Genomic DNA, 20,619 nt, shown 5'->3' on the forward strand with positions numbered 1-20,619 from the left:
GTGGGGACATGGACAGCCGCGGACCTTGGACTTGGACAGTGGGGACATGGACAGCCACGGACCTTGGACTTGGACAGTGGGAACCATAGATCGCCGCAGCCGGGAACAGGGAACCTGGATCGTTGCGGACCTTGGACTAGGAGACTAGGACCTTGATTCACCGCAGCCAGGAGCATGGACACCATGGATCGCCACAGCCAGAAACATGGACACCAAAACACAGGTCAGGAACACGGAGTCAGGACTCCTACTTCAGATCAGGCATTGAGCTGGGACTTTTCTTCAAGGGAACAGACGTCGACACAGGGCATGAACATCAAGCCAGGACTCCGTCTTCAGATCAGGCATCGAGCCGGGAATCTTCTTCGAGGGATAGACACAGACACTGGGCATGAACATCGAGCCAGGACTCCGGCTTGCACTCACCCCTGGCAGTTTGACCTTGCCCGGACCCACTCTGGCAAAAGAATGCGAATTGTTGGTAGTCCGACATGGGTTGGATAACTCTGGTTTGTGGTATTCAACAGCAACTTGCTGATGCTTCTTAACACTCTCACCCTGAATGGCTAAAGCCAAGGGCTTATAAGCTGCCGGTTCAGGTCAAGGGTAGATTACCTTGATTGCCAAGCTCAAGGGACACATGAAACGGAATTAGAAGGGAACAAGGAGTCAATGGTCCGGATCGCAACCTAACTAAGTTTAAAGTGGAACCGATCCGGACCATGACACAATCTGATTAATACGTTGATTGATATCGAAATCCACAGCAACATGAAAGTGCCTGCTATACTGAAAGGCAAAACCATGGACTTCTTGCAGCTATCTATCCCTGGAACTCTGTCAATTTCCCCATTACTGTGGTCCTGCAGTCTCCTGAAAACTCTGCTGGTTGCTACAATCTGCCTGGCTGTCAAAAAAATTAACGCAAGGACATGTTGAATGGGATACAAGGAATCAGAATATGATGAAATGTATTGAAGGCGGCCCATGCAGGGAATGTATGCAAACTTCATTTCGAGATGTGACCCCAAGAAACACCACTAACTGTTATTACATATCTGTCGAGGAAGTACCGGAGATACTGTATAAACATCACATCGCAGTCACTGTTCTGTCAGTGTTTTGTCTTTAGCTTCTCACAGCAAATGGCCACAAATTGATGAAATGGTAAAGCGACCATCGCCCAGATAGCAATCAATGGTTCGATGTTTCAATTTAATATCAGAGAACACATAGAGTTAGCAACCTGAAAGTCTTACTCCTCGCAGACATCCACGAAACAAAAAAAACCAAAAGAATGAGGGACAGAAATGTCTGAACCCCAAGCCCACCCTCCCCCTCATACAAAAGCAGCAGCAAAAGCATCGACTATCCTCCACCCCCACTTGCTCCAGCAAACCCACTGACCCTTGCTCCCCACCCCACCATGCAAGCAATTGCAAAGACATCGAAGAGACCATGATATAGATAGTTCATCAAAAAACTACACTCCATCCCAAAACTTCTGTATGTCAGAAAGGCATTTTCTCACTGACGGTGGAAAAAGAGGTCGCTCCTGCAACAAACGAGAGCAAGACACCTACAGCTCACTGTTTCGATGTTATGGAATTACATATCACTTCTCTGAACTCCCTGACTCAAAGACCAACAGGCTTTCACCTACCTTCAAGAGAGAGCGAGAGAGGATCACTCAAGTGCAGAGGATTTTTTCTGACGGTAGAACCACACATTGCCTACTGTCTCGATATTTCAGATTCTTCTGACGTTTCAGTTGGTGGCATTGGTGAGGAACCAAGTTGTCTACCATCTGCACCTTGAAGGCTCATCTCTTCTAGGCCACAACTGAAGATATCGAAACACCAGGTCACGTAGCATGTCTGAGACCCCACTTGCAGAGAACTGGAACTGTACATCACAGACTCCAATAGGACCACAGCCACCTAGAAAATAAAAGGAAGACCTGAGAAAAGAAGAATAAACTTCCACAGATGAATTGTAAGAAGTCGTCTTGGTCTGCAAAAACATCTGGCACCATGTATTCTAGCTCCCGCTGCTTGCTAAGTAAATCACAAAGCTGCATTTGGCGGTAAGGTAGAGTAACTAAACTTGGAAATATACCATGAAGGTCCATTTCAGCAAGAGGTCAGAAATAACAATCATCAGATCCATCACCGCCATTTCCACCAGGTAGCAAGTGATACATTAGGGGAGCCATTACTTTCTGTGGGATAGGATCGAAATCACTACTACATTAAGTGGAACAGAGAGGAAGGAAAGCAGGGTTACACTATTAGCATGTTTGGAGAGGTGCTGGGACTGCCAGGAGAGTTGAGAATGCATACATGCATGTTGCTCTGTGTGTGTGTGTGTGTGTGTGTGTGTGTGTGTGTGTGTGTGTGTGTGTGTGTGTGTGTGTGTGTGTGTGTGTGTGTGTGTGTGTGTGAGAGAGAGAGAGAGAGAGAGAGAGAGAGTTGAATGTCCATTCACGTTATGTTTTTAGTCCCTGTTCCCCCTCTCCCCCACACCAACACCCCCATCCCACATCCCTCTCTCCCCCTCCCCACTCCCCCTCATCTCCCAGACTCCCCCTCCCCTTCCCAATCTGCCCCTCTCTCTCCTCTCCATCTCCCCTCAGCCATTCTCCTCACCGCCCTACCCTCTCACTCTCCCCTATCTCCACCTCCCCAATTACTCCCTATGCTCTCTACTCCCCTCTCCCCTCCCTCCCCTTCCATCTCCCATCCTCCTTCCCACTCACTCCCCTCTTCCTCTCCACCTCCCCTTTTGCATCCTCACCATCTCTGTTCCCAATTTCTCTCCTGCCCCGTCTCCCTCTCCCGTTCTATCCCCACTCACCCCTCATTCCCCCTCCCCCCTCTGTGTTCCTACTGCATCTCTATCCTCTCATCTCCCTCTCCCCACTCCTCTGCCCCTCCCCCTCACCTCCCCCAATCTCCATTCTCATCCCCCTGACCCTCTCCTTCTTCAGCCTCCCCATTTCCTCCCTCCCCCTCACCCCTCTCCTATCCCACTCCCTCGCTCTCTTCTCCCACTCTCTCCACCCCCATCCTCTCCCCTCCATCTACCCTCTACTCCCCCACTCTCCCTCCTCCTCCCACCACATCCCCCTCTCCCCTCTCCCACCCCCTCCTTCCTCCCTCACCTCACTCTCCCATTCCCGCTCCTGCCAATCTCTCCATCCCCCACTCTTCCCCCTCTACATCCTCCCCACGGTACCCACACAGACCTCTCCCACCCTCCCCATTATTCCCCTGCCCCTCCTGCCCTCGACCTGTCTCCCCTCACCCCCTCCCCCTCTCCCTCCCCTTACCACTACCTTCTCAACTCCCCCAACTCCCTCCCCCAGCCCCCTCCACCCATCTCCTGCATCCACCCTCCAGCCTCTACCCCGCTCCACATTCCCACCTCTCTCACCCCTTCTCTTTCTCCCTGCACGCCCCCATTCTCCCCTCGATCCAACCAACACCCTCTCCCCCTACCATCCCCTACCCCTCCCCTCCTCCCTCACCTCTTTTCTGCCCCCTCATTCCTTGCTTACTCTTCCTTCCCCTTTCCCCTCCTTCCCCTCCCCCTCGCACCCTATCCCCCTCCCCCTCTATCTCCACGCTCCACCCTTCCCTGTGCCCCTCTCCCCTCTTCTACCCCTTCTCCTCCCCCACTCCTCTGCCCATCCCCACTCCCTTCCCCTCACCACACTCTACACTCTACAGTCCACCCCCCCTTTCCCTCTCCCTTCTCCCTCTCTCCCCCTCCCCCATGCCTTCCCTCCTTTCTCCCAAACCCTCCCTCCCCCTCACCACACTCTCTCGCTCGCCCCTCAATCTCCCCTCCCTGCCCACTCTGCCCTTTCTCACCTGCTCTCTCCATCCCCACATCCCCTCCACTCTCCCCCTCCCTCCCTCATCCTCTCCCTCTTCATTCTACCTCTACCTCTCCCTATACCACCCTCTCCCCTTCCCCTCACCCCGTCCCCTCCTTTCTCCCCTCTCCTATCCCCCCTCCCATCTCCTCCAGCACCCTCGACATCTCACCCATCATCCTTCACCCTCTACCCTGCTCTCCGTCTTCTCCCTGCTCTCTCCCCAACCCCCATTCTCCTCCCTCCCTACCCCCACAACTCCACTTTCCTCTCCAGCATTTCTCCCCTCTCTGCAGTCTCCCGCACTCGGTCGCCACCCTCCTTACCCCCCTCACAATCCTCTCCCATCCCCACTCCCCTTTTCTTCCCCCACTGCTTTCTCCCCTTCTATCTCTACACTCACACATCCCCCTTCCCCACTCAATTTCCTCCCTAAACTTCCTCTCCCCTCTTCTACCCTAATCTCCTCGCTAATCCACCATTCTCTCACCTCCCCCTCCACCCTCTACACACCCTCCCTCCCCCTCCCACCCCTCCCTCCTCCCTCACTCCACTCTCTCCCTCCCCTCCAACTCTCCATCTCTCCCTCTGCCCTACTCTACCCCTCCCTACCCACTCAACCCACTCTTCCTCTCCCTTCCCCCTCTCCGTTATACCACTCCCTAACCACTCTGATCTCTTCCCCACCCACCTCACCCTCTCCCCCTCCCCACTGCCCTCAACCAACCTCTCCCCTCCCCTCACCCTCTCCCACTCTCCCATCCCCTTCTCCACCTCTCCCATCTCCCGCATCCCCATCCACCCCTCTCACCCATCCTCCGCCACCCTCTACCACTCTCCCCACTCCCCCTTTCTCGCCCCTTCCTGTGCTCTCCTCCCAGCTTCATTCACCTCCCTCACTCCCCACCTCTTCTTTCCTCTTCTGCTATCTCTCCCCTCCCCAACCCCTCCCCTCTTGCCCCTCCACCTCCCGGCCCTGTTCCCCATTTTTTCCCCTCTGCCATTATCCCCCTCCCCAACAGCTTCTTACACCCTCATTCCACTTTTTACCCTCACACTCTTCCCCCTCACTCCGTACTCATTCACTCCCTCGCTCCACAAACTCCCTACCCTCCCCGTCCCTCTTTCCCACCTCCCTCCGTTCCCCCATTCTCTCTACTCCCCTCTCCCCTCTATCCCTTCCCTGTCTCCCCATACTCGTCCCTCTCCCTTCACGTCCCTCCCCCCTCCACATTCCCCCTCTGCCTCTCCTTTCTCCCTGCCTCCGCCTCTCTCCCCATCCCCCTCTCACCCCCTTCCCCCCTTTATTCCCCTCCCTCTCCCTCCACTCTCCATCTCTATCCTCCAATCTCCTCCTCCCCTACACTCTTCGCTACCCTCTCCCGTACCACTCCCCTCACCATCACCCTCTCCTCTCTCCCCACCTATCTCCTCCCCTACGCTCATCCCTCCCCTTCCCCTCTCTCCTCCCCTCACACTCACCCTCTCCTCTCTACTTCCTTCTCCCCCCCTCCCCTCTCAGTCTGTACATGTCTAGTACTAGAGATTGACAGGACAGTATTAGCCCACACTTTGTACTATAACAGTGGCTGACAAGTAAAGAATGAATCCTGAAATCTCCTTCTACTAGACAATTTCAGATAGAGGTTGATGTCCACACTCTCACACTATACCATCCATTACCATGTGTAGAATAAACCCCCAATCACACTATAACAGAGACACATAGGTACAAAATGAATCCCACCCTCTCACAATGTCCAACAGAATGGCAGGCGGAGAATGCATCAACGCAGTCACAATCTACCAGAGAATCACAGGTATAAGTTACATCCTACATTCTCACACTGTACCAGAGACTGACAGGTACAGAATGAACCCCACACTCGCACACTGTACTAGAGACTCACAGCTACAGACCAAGTCCCACAGTCCCACATTTATCCAGAGTTTGAAATCAGGACGCTCACAATACCTCAGAATCCCTTTTGCTGATTCTCCCAGTGCTGCTATCGCGTGCTCTCTCTTCAATTCTGCATTTTAGAAACATAGAAAACCTACAGCACAATACAGACCCTTCAGCCCTCAAAGTTGTACCGAATATGTCCCTACCTTAGAAATTACTAAGCTTATGCATAGCCCTCATGTACCTATACAAATAACTCTGAAAAGACCCTATCATATTCACCTCCACCATCATTGCTGGCAGCCCATTCCACACACTCACCACTCTCTCAGTAAAAAATGTATCCCTGATATCTCCTCTGTACCTACTCTCCAACACCTTAAACCTGTGTCCTCACAGTCTGCTGTATACTTCCAAGTTTCCCATTAAGCGTTTTCAGTTCATATTTAACCAGGTCGAAGGAATTCTGTAACAAGTCAAACTTGGATTCCAAATCATCCAGTTTATCAAATTTTTCGAGTCTCTCTGACATTTGTTGAAACATTTCAGTCAAAGCCTCTAAAGTAGCCTCTTTTTTAGAGTGTTTTCTACTCATGGTGCTCTCACCGAGATAGGTTTAAACAGCAAAGTAAGCAAATAATTTCAGAGCATGTAGCTACTGCAACCTACTCCATTACAGCCACCGGAAGTCTCCCTGCACCATGCGCCTTCTTAACCACAGAGTCAACTCGTGCAGCTGCTTTGAGCATCCTGTGGACTCAGACCCCAAGATCCCTCTGATCCTCCACACTGCCAAGAGTCTTACCATTAATATTACATTCTGCCATCATATTTGACCTACCAACATGTACCACTTCACAATTATCTGGGTTGAACTCAATCTGCCACTTCTTAGCCCAGTTTTGCATCCTATCAATGTCCCACTGTAACCACTGACGGCCCTCCACTCTATCCACAACACCTCCAACATTTGTCATATCAGCAAACTTACTAACACATCCCTCCACTCCCAGGTCATTTATAAAATTCACAAAGAGTAGGGGTCCCAGAACAGATCCCTGAGGCACTCCACTGGTGACCGACCTTCATGCAAAATATGACCCATCTACAACTACTCTTTGCCTTCTGTGGGCAAGCCAGTCCTGGATCCACAAAGCAATGTCCGCTTGGATCCCATGCCTCCCTACTTTCTCAATATTCAGCTGACATTCTCTCAATACTCAATACTCAGCTAACATAAACTCCGACAAAGATGTTGCCTCAAAAATATCATGATTTCAAATTTGTCCTTTTTTAGAAAGTTAAGACTGGTTCAACTAAGATGCTCACTGATATGTTGAACTATGTGCTTAAAAACCAGGAATTTGAAGAACTGTCAATTCATGTTGACATAGTTGAAGCTTCTAGTGCTGACTGTAAGTGTGGATTCAATCAACTGTAAATCCAGAAACAGACTAGAAGTGGAACATTTGGATGATCTAATGAGGATTAAGACATATTTTTCATCAGAATGTGAAAGTAAACTGGACAGTGCTTATAGAAAATGGATTTGTAGTAAAGACAGCCAAGATAAAGTTTACAAAACTTAAAAGATTTTCTTTGTAGTCCTGTATTTCATTAAACCTTCCAATTAATAAATAAATTAAAATGCATGTACTCTTTCAATTTTCATTTTAATTATCTGTATCGTACATTTACCAAAAAAAACATTTAAATTGCTCAGCAGTTTTCAGGCTATGGAAAATTTTTCTGCCAGTTGTGAAGGTTAGTCCACACATCTGTGAAAGTATTAGAAGGCACATTGACAAAATATCTCTGAAAGGGACTCTCCTCGGTCTCCGACAGCAGCCAGGAAAACATCTCCCCAGGCTCTGCGGATTTAATTTTTTTAAGTAAATCTTTTAAATCGTGGTAATCTCAAAGCTGGTTTTCACTACTCCAGCTGAAAATTCTTTATATAATATCTTTCGCTTACGTGGATATAGATGAGAACTATTCGCTTGGACCTTGCCCAAAGTCTCTGGGCCCATCAAAGTGTTATAACTTTGGCCCTTTACAGGTCCCACTCATTTCCCGATTACCCTGCTGCTCTCGGTGTACTTAAAACACATTAACGAGGGTGCAGACGAGGGTAAAGCATAAACGGCACAATAGGTGCGCGGCAGAAGATAAGAAAGAAGGCGGAGGGAAAGTGAAAGCAGGAAAAGGGGAATCAACAAAGTTGCATTAAGTGGTCAATTCTTGTCAGTCACCTTATGTACACTCCGACACCTAGCATCACTTTATGTACACATAATTTGTCCATTTATATATGGTATATACGCCATATTCAGATACTTGTACATTGTGTACAATGTTTGCTTTCATATTTATATTTATTGTGTAAATATACTGTAACCATCATTTGATTCTCCTTTACATTCGTGTACCGAAGAATGACAATAGACAGTCTTCAATTTTGAATCTGAAGTGAAGCGAGTAAATGGAATGAAGTGGATTTCACGGACCGGCACACGCACACTCACAGACAGACTAAGAGAGAGAAAGAAAAATGGAAATAGCTTTTCTCAACAGCAGAGTGGCGCAGCGGAAGCGTGCTGGGCCCATAACCCAGAGGTCGATGGATCGAAACCATCCTCTGCTATGGCAATGGTCGTTAATTGCCGGTGTTTTTGAAAACACGGGAAGTTTCATATTTTATGTACTATTTCAATTGAAGTCCTACCGATACCTTTTTATCTCATCAGTTTTTAGTTCTGTTGAGTTTTTACTTGGCTAGGAAGATTCTCCCATTGTGTGCAGTTCTATCTGCTGTATAAAACAGAAAATCTACAGCACAGTACAGGCCCCTCGGCCCACAATGCTGTGCCGAACATGTACAGTACCTACTTTAGAAATTACCTAGGGTTACCGATAGCCCTATATTTTTCTAAGCTCCATGTACCCTCTATAAAGTCATATTCTTCTGTAACACATAATATAAAAGACGCTGGAAACGCACAGCAGATTGGGCCGCAGCCACGGAAAGTGGAACGAATTTAAACATTCAGATGGATGCTTGCTCATCAGAATTGAGAAAGCGAAAACAAGCAATAAACACTTCTTAATTTTTAATTAATTAAACGTGTGTGTGTGTGTGGGGGAGAGAGAGAGAGAGAGCATTTTATTGAGTATTACGCTGGACTGCTGCACATTTCGCGACGTACAGTGGTATGAAGCTTGATTTTGATTCTGAGGCTAAGTGAGTGGCTGCGATGATTAGACTCAGGTAATTAACACTGTGTAGTGTTAGGTGTTCTGAGCAACAGAACGGTGGGAGCTGTGCCGCGAGGCGCTGTGGGAAAAGAGAAAAAGAAACAGCCTAACTATACATGTCAGGCACAGATGAGTGTTCTAGCACAAGGAGCAGAGGAAGCTCTCCCCACTTCCCCCGATTCCCTCCGGAAGGTCGGGATCAGCAACGCAATGTCTCCATTGATGGTGAACGTTGCTTACCGAAGCACAATCAGGCCCGAATCGGAGCGTCTCATCCGGCCTTGAAACCAGGAGTGTCAAAACCGCAAAAGCATTAATGTCTCGAGGATCTGGAATATAAAAGCACAGGTGTAACACTCAGAATTTGTAAGGCGCTGGTCAGACCGCACTTGGGAGTATTGTGAGCAGTCCTGGGCCCCTTATCTGAGAAATGGGGTGTTGGCATTAGAGAGGGTCCAGAGGTTTACGAGATTGACCCCAGGAATGACAGTAGTTAACGTATACAAATGGCTTTAGGCCCTGCACTGGCTGGCTAGAGTTTAGAAGAATGAGGTTGAGAGTTGAGAGAAATATCATTGAAACCTGTCGAATATTGAAAGGGTGAACGTGGAGAGGGTGCTTTCCATAATGGATGAGCCTAGGACCAGAGGGCACAGTCTCAGAATACAAGGGCGTTCCTTTAGAACAGGGATGAGGAGGAATTTTAACCAACGGGTGGTGCATCTGTGGAATTCATTGCCACACATCGCTGTGGAGGCCAAGTCATTGGCTACTTCTAAAGCGGTAGTCCGGGTGTCAGAGGGTACGGTTGAGAGGGATAGTAAATCACTCACGACGGAATGGCGGAGCAAATAAGATGGGCCGAAGCGGCTAATTCGTTCCTATGTCTTATGCCCTTATGATCTTATGGAAAGCAATCCTGAGATCTCCGAGAGGCTTCACGGTTAAAAAAACAAACAATGCTGTAGTCCCATCGCAAACAAAAGAAAATCCGCAGATGTCGCAATACTGTCTTCCTGTACTCTGTTAGGGGAATGATACAGCATGCTGTTACATCAGTTCCTCGTTAGTATAGTGGTTAGTATCCCCGCCTGTCACGCGGGAGACCGGGGTTCAATTCCCCGACGGGGAGAAGCATTCTTTTATGTTTCTATATTAATACAAATCTAAGTCGCTTTTTTATCAATGCTGAAAGAAAACGATTAAAGCGCTAGTTTAGTTTTAGGTTTGAAGTAATCCGTCCGTTTAAGGTTGCGAATATACTAGTAAATTTTCTTTCCTGTTAGTACATAGTTAGTGGGCTGTGAAAATGTGGAAAATTTGGGAGACCTCTCGTCTCCCTGATAACTACACCTACAAGAAATGCATCAAGCTATAGCTGCTTAGAGACTGTTAGCGAACTGGACTGAAGTTGGACGACCTTCGGCTCATACTGGGAAATGAGGAGGTGATAGATCGAAGCTGGAGGCGGGGAGTCACCCCTAAAATGCAGGAGTCGGGTACCTGGGTGACTGTCAAGAGGGGGAACGGAAATATGTAGGCAGTGAAGAGGGGGAAACCGCAGCGACATGATTTCTCGCAGTGTGCCTGCCTCTGTAGCTCAGAAGGGGAGGGGTGGGGGTAGTAGAGGAGTGCAGTAGTGATAGGGAGTTCCACAGACACCAGATTCTGTGGACCTGAAAGAGCCACCCGCATGGTTTGTTGCCTCCCACATGTCAGGGTCTTATCTGGTCCACAGCATTCGAAAGCGGGACGCTGAATAGCCGGAAGTCGTGGTACATATTGGTACCAACGACATGGGGAGGAGGTGCTTAAGAGAGAATATGGGGAGTTAGGCAGAAGGCTGAAAAGCAGAACCTCGTAGTTATCTCTAGCCTGCTGTCTGTGCCATGCATGAGTGAGAGTAAGAAATAGGATGATTTGGAAGATGAATGCGTGGGTGAAGAATTGATGAAGGGGGCAAGGATATTACTGAATCATTGGAATTCCTTCTGGGGAAGGTATGACCTGTACAAAAGTGGTGAGTTGCACATGAACCGGAGGGGGTGGGGAATCAGTCAGTACCCACCCATACAGGCAAGTTTGCTCGAGCTGTTGTATAGAGTTTAAACTAATTTGGCAGGGAGATGGGAACCGACGGGATAGGCAGAGGATGGGCCAATTGACTGGAAGACTTCAGTCATTCCGGATCGGGAGCAGCATCTCCAACAGCATCATATTAAGCACGGGGGCCAGGCTGTGTACTCAGTCCACTGCTGTTCACTCTGCTGACCCACGACTGTGCAGCAATACGCAGCTTGAACCACATCATCAATTTCGCCGATGACACGACCGTGGTGAGTCGCATCAGCAAGAACGACGAGACTGCATACAGAGAGGAGCTGAAGCGGCTCACAGACTGGTACAGAGCCAACAACCTATCTCTAAACGTGAGCAAAACAAAAGAGATGGTTGTTGACTTCAGGAGAGCACGGAGCGACCACTCTCCGCTGAACGTTTACGGCTGCTCCTTTGAGATCGTTAAGAGCACCAAATTTCTTGGTGTTCACCTGGTGGAGAATCTCAACTGGTCCCTCGACACCAGCTCCATAGCCAAGAAAGCCCAGCAGCATCACTACTTTCTGCGAAGGCTGAGAAAAGTCAATCTCCCACCCCCCATCCTCACCACATCCTACAGAGGATGTATCGAGAGCATCCTGAGCAGCTGCATCACTGTCTGGTCGGGGAATTGCACTGTCTCGGATTGCAAAACCCTGCAGTGGATAGTGAGGTCAGCTGAGAAGATCATTGGGGTCTCCCTTTCCGCTATTACAGACATTTACACCACACACTGCACCCGCAAAGCTAACAGTATTGTGAAGAACTCCACGCACCCCTCACACAAACTCTTCTCCCTCCTGCCATCTGGCAAAAGGTACCGAAGCATTTGGGGTCTCAAGACTAGACTGTGCAACAGTTTCTTCCCCCAAGTCTTCAGACTCCTCAATACCCAGTCTAGACTGATATCTACATTATTTATTATTATATTGTAATTTGTCCTCTACTGTACCTATTGTCTTGTTTATTCATTATTTTACTGCTCTGCACTGTTTTGCGCACCTTATGTAGCCCTGTGCAGGTCTGTAGTCTAGTGCAGTTTTTATGTTGGTTTATGTAGTCTAGTGTAGCCTTGTGCTGTCTCACATAGTCCAGTGCAGTTTTGTGTTGTTTCATGTAGCACCAGAGTCCTGGAGGAACATTGTTTCATCTTTACTGTGTACTGTACCAGCTGTTTATGGTCGAAATGACAATAATCTTGACTTGACTTGACATCCAACTCGGTGCAGATGATACAGCAAAATTGCTGTCAGTGGGATGGAGTTAAGGTGTAACGGGGGTCAAAATCGAAAAGGGTGATGAATGGAGGACTGAAGGTGTTAAATTTGAATGTATTCAATATATGGAAGAAAGTGGCTCCTCTTGTATCACAGTTAGTATTTGGCAGGTGTGATGCTATGGGCAATGCTGAGTCATGCCTGAAAGAAGATTATAGGTAGGACTTAACATCCAAGAATACTCATTGTATCAAAATGACAGGCAGTTAGCCAGAGTAAGTGGGATGGCTCTGTTGCTAAAGAAAATAAATCCTTAGAAAGAGGAGATAAAGGATCTGAAGACGTAGAATCCTTGTTCGAAGAGATAAGAAATTCCGGAAGTAAAAAATTCCTTGATAGGAGTTTTCTACAGGCCTCCAAACAATAGCCAGGATGTGGGCTACAGATTACAATGGGAGATAGAAAAGGCATGTAAAATGTGCAATGGGACAAAAATCATGGAGGATTTCAATATGCAGGCAGATTGGAAAAATCAGGTTCATGCTGACTCCCAAAAGAGGCAATGTGTAAAAGGTCTATGAAGTGGCTTTTTAGAGCATCTTGTGGTAGAGCCCACTAGGGGAATAACAATTCTGGATTGGGTGTTATGTAATGACCCAGTTTGATTAGTAAGCTTAATGTGAAGGAACCTTTAGGAAGCAGATATCATAATATGAAAAAAAAAATCACCCTGCAGTTTGAGGAGGAGAAGCTAAAAGAGCATGTGTACATACTACAGTGGAGTAAAGGGAACGACAGAGGCAAGACAGAGGAGCTGACCAAAGTTGATTGGAAGGGGACGATAGAAGAAAAGCAATGGCTGGAGTTTCTGGAAGGTGCTGGAAAGATAAAGAAGATAAAGGGAGGATGAGGCAATTGTGAGTGATAAGCAAAGTTAATGATAACAACAAGCAAAAGTGAGGGCATATAATAGAGCAAAAATTATTGGGAAAGTAGAGGATCGGGAAGCTTTGAAAAACCAACAGAAGGCAACTAAGAAACCCATACAGAAAAGATGAAATATGAAGGTAAGATAGCCAATAATATAAAAGGATTACAAAAAGCTTTTTAAGATGTATAAAGAGTAAAAGACAGATAATAGCATATATCAGACTGTTGGAATGGTAGTAATGGGGAACAAATAAATGATGGACAAACTTAATAAATATTTTGTGTTAATCTTCAGTGTGGGAGATACTAACAAAATTCCAGAAATGCAAGAGTGTCAGGTGTCATTGTTTTTACTAAGGAGAAGTCACTTACGAAGCTGAAATGTCTCAAGGTAGATAAGTCACCTATTTGAGTAGCCCAGGTAGCTGAAGAGATTGTGGAGGATTATTCAAGAATCACTGGATGTTGAAATGGATCCAGAGTACTGGAAAATTGCAAATAGATAGATAGATAGATAGATAGATAGATAGATAGATAGATAGATAGATACTTTATTCATCCCCATGGGGAAATTCAACTTTTTTTCCAATGTCCCATACACTTGTTGTAGCAAAACTAATTACATACAATACTTAACTCAGTAAAAAAATATGATATGCATCTAAATCACCATCTCAAAAAGCATTAATAATAGCTTTTTAAAAGTTCTTAAGTCCTGGCGGTAGAATTGTAAAGCCTAATGGCATTGGGGAGTATTGACCTCTTCATCCTGTCTGAGGAGCATTGCATCGATAGTAACCTGTCACTGAAACTGCTTCTCTGTCTCTGGATGGTGCTATGTAGAGGATGTTCAGAGTTATCCATAATTGACCGTAGCCTACTCAGCGCCCTTCGCTCAGCTACCGATGTTAAACTCTCCAGTACTTTGCCCACGACAGAGCCCGCCTTCCTTACCAGCTTATTAAGACGTGAGGCGTCCCTCTTCTTAATGCTTCCTCCCCAACACGCCACCACAAAGAAGAGGGCGCTCTCCACAACTGACCTATAGAACATCTTCAGCATCTCACTACAGACATTGAATGACGCCAACCTTCTTAGGAAGTACATTCGACTCTGTGCCTTCCTGCACAAGGCATCTGTGTTGGCAGTCCAGTCAAGCTTCTCGTCTAACTGTACTCCCAGATACTTGTAGGTCTTAACCTGCTCCACACATTCTCCATTAATGATCACTGGCTCCATATGAGGCCTAGATCTCCTAAAGTCCACCACCATTTCCTTGGTCTTGGTGATATTGAGACGCAGGTAGTTTGAGTTGCACCATATCACAAATGTCCATGGTAGGAAAGCTGTTGGGGTCCATTATTAAGCATGAGATTTTGGGGTACTTGGAGACACAAGACAAAATAGGACTGAAGAGGAAACCTTGCTTGACAAATCTGTTGGAATTCTTTGAGGAAATAATAGACATGATAGATAAAAGATAGTCGGTTGATGTAGTTTATTTGGATTTTCAGAAGTACTTTGTCAAAGTGCCACACATGAGGTTGCTGAACAAGGTAAGAGCCCATAGTACTGCAGGAAAGATACTATCATGGATAAAAGGTTGTCTGACTGGTAGGAGGCAAAGAATGAGAATAAAAGGAACCTTTTCTGGTTTGCTGCCTGTGACTAGTAGTGTTCCACAGGGGCAATATTGGGACAGCTTCTATATACATTATATGTCAATGATTTAGATGCATTAATTGAAGGCTTTTTGGCCAAGTTTCCAGATGATCCAAAGATATGTGGAAGGACAGGTAGTGATGAGGATGCAGGGTGTCTTTAGATTGGGAGAATGGGCAAGGAGTGACAGATGGAACATAGTGTAGAGAAGTACATGCATGCACTTTGGTCAAAGAATGCACTGTTTTCTAAATAGCGTGAAAATTCAAAAGTCAAAGGACAAGGGAGTTCTCGTACAGCGTTCCCTAAAGTTTACCTTGCAGTTGCGTTGATGGCAAGGAGAACAAATGCAATGAAAGCATTCATTTCAAGAGGACTAAGTTTTTAGAAGCAAGAATGTAATGCTAAGGCTTGGAGTATTGTGAGCGGCTTTCCCCACTTATCTAAGAAAGGATGTGCTGGCTTTGGAGAGGGTCCAGAAGAGGTTTGCAAGAATTAACCCAGGAATGAAAGGGTTAATGTGTGGGGAGAAGTCGATGGCTTTGTGTCTATACTGACTGGAGGTTAGAAGAATGAGGGGAGCAGGATCTCAATGAAAACTATTGAATATTGAAAGGCCTAGTCAGAGTGGGTGCGGAGAGAATGTTTCCTATAGTGGGGGAAGTCTGGGACCAGAGGGGTCAGCCTCAGAATAGAGGGACATCTATTTAGAGCAGAGATGAGGAAAGTATTCATAAGCGGATGATGGTGAATCTGGGTAATTCTTTATCACAGATGGCTGTACAAGCCAAGTCATTGGGTATAGTTAAGGAATTTGATAGGTTCTTGCCTAATCAGTGTCAAAGGTTACAGGAGAAGGCAGGAGAGAGGTATTCAGAGGGATAATAGATCAGCCATGGTGGAATGACAGAGCAGACTTGATGGTCTGAATGGCTTAATTCTGCTCCTATGTGTTACGGTCTCAAAGCCCAATGGAACATCCAGGCCTGCAAGTGAGCAGAAGAAGGGAAGAATCTTCCAAGAGGAAGGGAGATTCTTTCCATCAATACCCTCCCAGTGAGTGTGCATCTGAATGCCATCCGGAGTTACACTCAGTAACCAAATTTTATACTTGGTGCCTCAATGATTTGAATGTTAAGCAAAACCTGGTCATCTACTTGATTAAAGGATCAGTAATGAGCCAGAGCCCAGCTGATCAGTCCAGTACCCCCATCGCCATTACTGCCTGAGAGCTGGGTCCAAATCTAAGATTCTTTTCATTGAAAGCCCTCACCACACAAACCATCGTGGCTCTAGAAGGCGACCTGGGCACCACCTTCACCAGGCGAGTGGAAACGATCACTGCCCCTGCTGCTGAGTCAACCCTAGGGATTACTGTAGTCATGGCTGAGTAGTTAAAATAATGGTCTAGAAACCCATTAGGGTTTCTCTGCAAGGTTCAAATCCTGCTGATTTCATGTTTCCACTGTGGCAGATATCAACCCTCAACAATAATGATCTGTTAAGCACATGGGGAATCTGTTTTAATGCACAGTTATCTTTATTGGCTCAGTTGACATGCACACAAATTTACAAAACTAAATACCTCTCTGCACACCCATTGGGTTTTCATGACCCTCGCTGCAGAGTCAAAAAATAGAAAAGGTAAAACTTGGGAAAAGGAGCCTACACTGGCCATACATACTCAGTATGTGCGGTTGGGAGACTGTAGGTCTGACACGGTGGTCAGCAGCACAGGAGCGCCGCAGGGAACCGTACTCTCTCCGGTCCTGTTCACCCTGTACACATCAGACTTCCAATATAACTCGGAGTCCTGCCATGTGCAGAAGTTCGCTGATGACACGGCCATAGTGGGGTGTGTCAGGAATGGACAGGAGGAGGAGTATAGGAAACTGATACAGGACTTTGTGATATGGTGCAACTCAAACTACCTGCGTCTCAATATCACCAAGACCAAGGAGATGGTGGTGGACTTTAGGAGATCTAGGCCTCATATGGAGCCAGTGATCATTAATGGAGAATGTGTGGAGCAGGTTAAGACCTACAAGTATCTGGGAGTACAGTTAGACGAGAAGCTAGACTGGACTGCCAACACAGATGCCTTGTGCAGGAAGGCACAGAGTCGACTGTACTTCCTAAGAAGGTTGGCGTCATTCAATGTCTGTAGTGAGATGCTGAAGATGTTCTATAGGTCAGTTGTGGAGAGCGCCCTCTTCTTTGTGGTGGCGTGTTGGGGAGGAAGCATTAAGAAGAGGGACGCCTCACGTCTTAATAAGCTGGTAAGGAAGGCGGGCTCTGTCGTGGGCAAAGTACTGGAGAGTTTAACATCGGTAGCTGAGCGAAGGGCGCTGAGTAGGCTACGGTCAATTATGGAAAACTCTGAACATCCTCTACATAGCACCATCCAGAGACAGAGAAGCAGTTTCAGCGACAGGTTACTATCGATACAATGCTCCTCAGACAGGATGAAGAGGTCAATACTCCCCAATGCCATTAGGCTTTACAATTCTACCGCCAGGACTTAAGAACTTTTTAAAAGCTATTATTAATGCTTTTTGAGATAGTGATTTAGATGCATATCATATTTTTTTTACTGAGTTAAGTATTGTATGTAATTAGTTTTGCTACAACAAGTGTATGGGATATTGGAAAAAAAGTTGAATTTCCCCATGGGGATGAATAAAGTATCTATCTATCTATCTATCTATCTATCTATCTATCTATCTATCTATCTATCTATCTATCATTCCTCTTCGTCCCAATGTAATCTCCATGTTTCTGACATGGGGGGCATCTGTCCTGCAATGGTTGGTTTCCAGAGAGATGTCACTGCTTGTATTCTTAAAATTCTCCATTCTTATCCTTTTTGCTTAACAGATTAATCTTTTGATATTAAAATCAAAAAATTCTGCAGATGTTGGAAATACAAAGCAACACACACAAAATGCTGGAAGAACCCAGCAGGTTCTTAAAATCCTGTGCTTCTATTGTCCATACTGTTTTGGACCTCACTGCTGGTGCTACGGTCTTCAGTCTCTGCCTATACTCAGGGAGTAGAAGTACAGCCAGGTGATCAGACTTTATGAAGTTTGGGCATGGAATAGCAACTAGGCATTCTTGAATGTGGTCTAACAGTGCTCCAGTGTGATGTTGCTGGGACTGGAGGACCTGAGATAGGAAAGATTGAATAGGTTAGGACTTTAATCCTTGGAACATAGAAGATTGAGGGGAGATTTGTCAGAGACATACAAAATTTTGAGGGATATACATAGGGTAAGTGCAAGCAGGATTTTCCACTGAGGTTGGGAACTACAGGTCAGGGGTTAAGGGTAAAAAGTGAAAAGTTTAAAGGTAACATGAGGGGAAACCTTTTCACTCAGAGGGTTGTGAGGTTGGGGAACAAGCCAATGCACGTGGTGCATGCAAGTTTGATTTCAAAATTTAAGAGGTTTGGATAGGTACATGGATGGTAGGAGTATGCAGGGCTATAATCCTGGTAAGGTCGATGGAAGAAGGCAGCTTAAATGGTTCAGCATGGACTAGATGAGCTGAAGGGCCAATATAACTCTATCCTGTTCTCCTTGTGCATAAGTAAAATGAAGTATGATTGAGGAGTAAATATGCATGTGTTCTGAGTCCAGTTCTCCATGATGACCATACCAGTGGGTCATTTGGATAAGCTCCCCCACTCTGGAACCACAAATTTTGCATTAAAACAACTCATTCTTAAGAGTTTTTGCAATTCTGTTTATATATTTTTTTATTTCTGTTCAACCTTAAACTGCTTTTCCTTCTTTCTTCCAGTAATCCCAACTGCCCTGTCCATATGAAACACCTTATTTCACTAACTTGCTAGTCTTCCTATTACTCCTCAAGATTACTTTGACCTGCGATTTCATCTTTATGACTCTGTATTCTTATTCTTTCAACTCTGCTCAATAGCCATGTTATTAAGTACAGGAGTGAAACTTAGTGAGGTCTTCTGCTGTTGTAGCCCATCCAAACTCCAAAGTTCAAAATTCAAAGTAAATTCTATTATTGAAGTACACATATGTCAATCTATAGAAAACTGAGATTTATTTTCTTGTGGGCATAATCAACAAATCAATAGAATTGCAACTGTAATAGAATCACTGAAAGACCATTCAACTAGGGTGTACATGCAGAATACAAAAGACAAAAAACTGTGCAAATGCAACTAGTAATAAACAAGCAATAAATATTGAGAACGTGAGATCAAGAGTCCATTGGTTGTAGGAACGCCTCACTAACAAGGCAAGTGAAGTTAATTGAAGTTAGCCCTTTTTGTTCAAGAGCCTGTTGGCTGAGGGGCTGTAATTTGTTCCTGTACCTGGTGGTGTGATTCCTGAGGCTCCTGTACCTTCTTCTTGATGGTAGCAGTCAGAAGAGAGGATGTCCTAGATGGGGGAGATTCCTGATGATGGGTGCCAACATTTCGTGTAGATGTGCTCAATAGTTGGGAGGACTTCACCCATGATGTACTGTGCCCAATCCACTACATTTTGCAGGATCTTCCGCTCAAGGCATTACTGCCCCTCACACCAGACCGTAGTGCAGCCACTCAACATGTTCATCATTACTCATCTATAGAAGCTTGTCGAAATTTTAGATGTCATGCTGAATCTTCTCTTCCAGGCTGGACATGTTATGCACTCAGATATACACTTCTGCACACCACTGTTGTAACGTATGGTTCTTTGAGTTACTGTCAGCTTAAGTCCATCTGGCCATTCTCTACTGAATTCTCTCACTAACAAGGCATTTTCCCTCACAGGTCTGATGCTCACTGGATGTTTTTTTTTTGTTTTCCGCATCATTCTCTTAAAGTCGCGAGACTGTTGTGCATGAAAATCCCAGGAGATCAGCAGTTTGTAAAATGCTCAAGCAACTCCATCTGGCATTCCTCAGTCAGTCACTAGATCACATTTCTTCCCCATTCTAATGTTTAGTCTGAACAACAACTGAACCTCTTGATCATGAATGCATGTTTTTATGCATTGTGCTGCTGTATCATAGCTTGCTAATCAGATATTTGCATTAATGAGCAGGTAACAGGTGTAACTAATAAAGTTGCCACTGAGTGCATATCTGACAGTCAATTCTCCTTTCACATCTCATAGACATGAGGAACCTTCTTCAAAAAAATTTATTTTTTTCCTTTTCCTTAGTAACATACACAAATTGCTGAAGGAACTCAGCAGATCAGGCAGCATTTATGCAGGGTAATAAACAGTTAACATTTTGGGCTAAGACCCTTCATCAGAACTGGAAATTAGGGAGAAAGAACCCAGGGTGGTACAAGGAGATAGAGTACAAGCTGGCAGATGATGGGTAAAGACAGCTGAGGGTGAGGTAGGTAGGTGGGTGAATTGGGAGATGAAGTGTAAAGCTTGGAGATGATTGGTGGAAAATGTAAAGTGCTGAAGAAGAAAGAATCTGATAGGAGAGAAGACTGGGCCATGGGAGAAAGGGAAGGTAGAGGGGCACCAGAGGGAGGTGATGGGCAGGCGGGGCAATGAGAAAGAGGTAAGAGAGGAGCTAGAATGTCGAATGGAAAAAGAGAGGAGGGGAATTACTGGAAGTTAGAGAAATTGATGTTCATGACATCAAGTTGGCATCTACTGAAATGGAATATGAGGTGTTTCACCTCC

At 46.0% G+C, this 20,619-nt stretch overlaps 1 protein-coding gene and 2 non-coding genes across 3 annotated transcripts in view; all 3 read left to right on the forward strand.

Annotated features, from left to right (window-relative positions):
* The window catches only part of LOC140715772 (uncharacterized), an 89,064-nt gene that overhangs the window by 21,585 nt on the left and 46,860 nt on the right, over positions 1–20,619 (forward strand). The gene's annotated exons all lie outside the window — the stretch shown is intronic.
* Positions 8,359–8,430, forward strand: trnam-cau (transfer RNA methionine (anticodon CAU)). The gene has a single exon. It is a non-coding gene; the product is annotated as a tRNA-Met (tRNA).
* Positions 10,102–10,173, forward strand: trnad-guc (transfer RNA aspartic acid (anticodon GUC)). Its single transcript has one exon. It is a non-coding gene; the product is annotated as a tRNA-Asp (tRNA).

Source organism: Hemitrygon akajei, chromosome 24 (genome assembly GCF_048418815.1).
Source record: "Hemitrygon akajei chromosome 24, sHemAka1.3, whole genome shotgun sequence".
NCBI lineage: Eukaryota > Metazoa > Chordata > Chondrichthyes > Myliobatiformes > Dasyatidae > Hemitrygon > Hemitrygon akajei.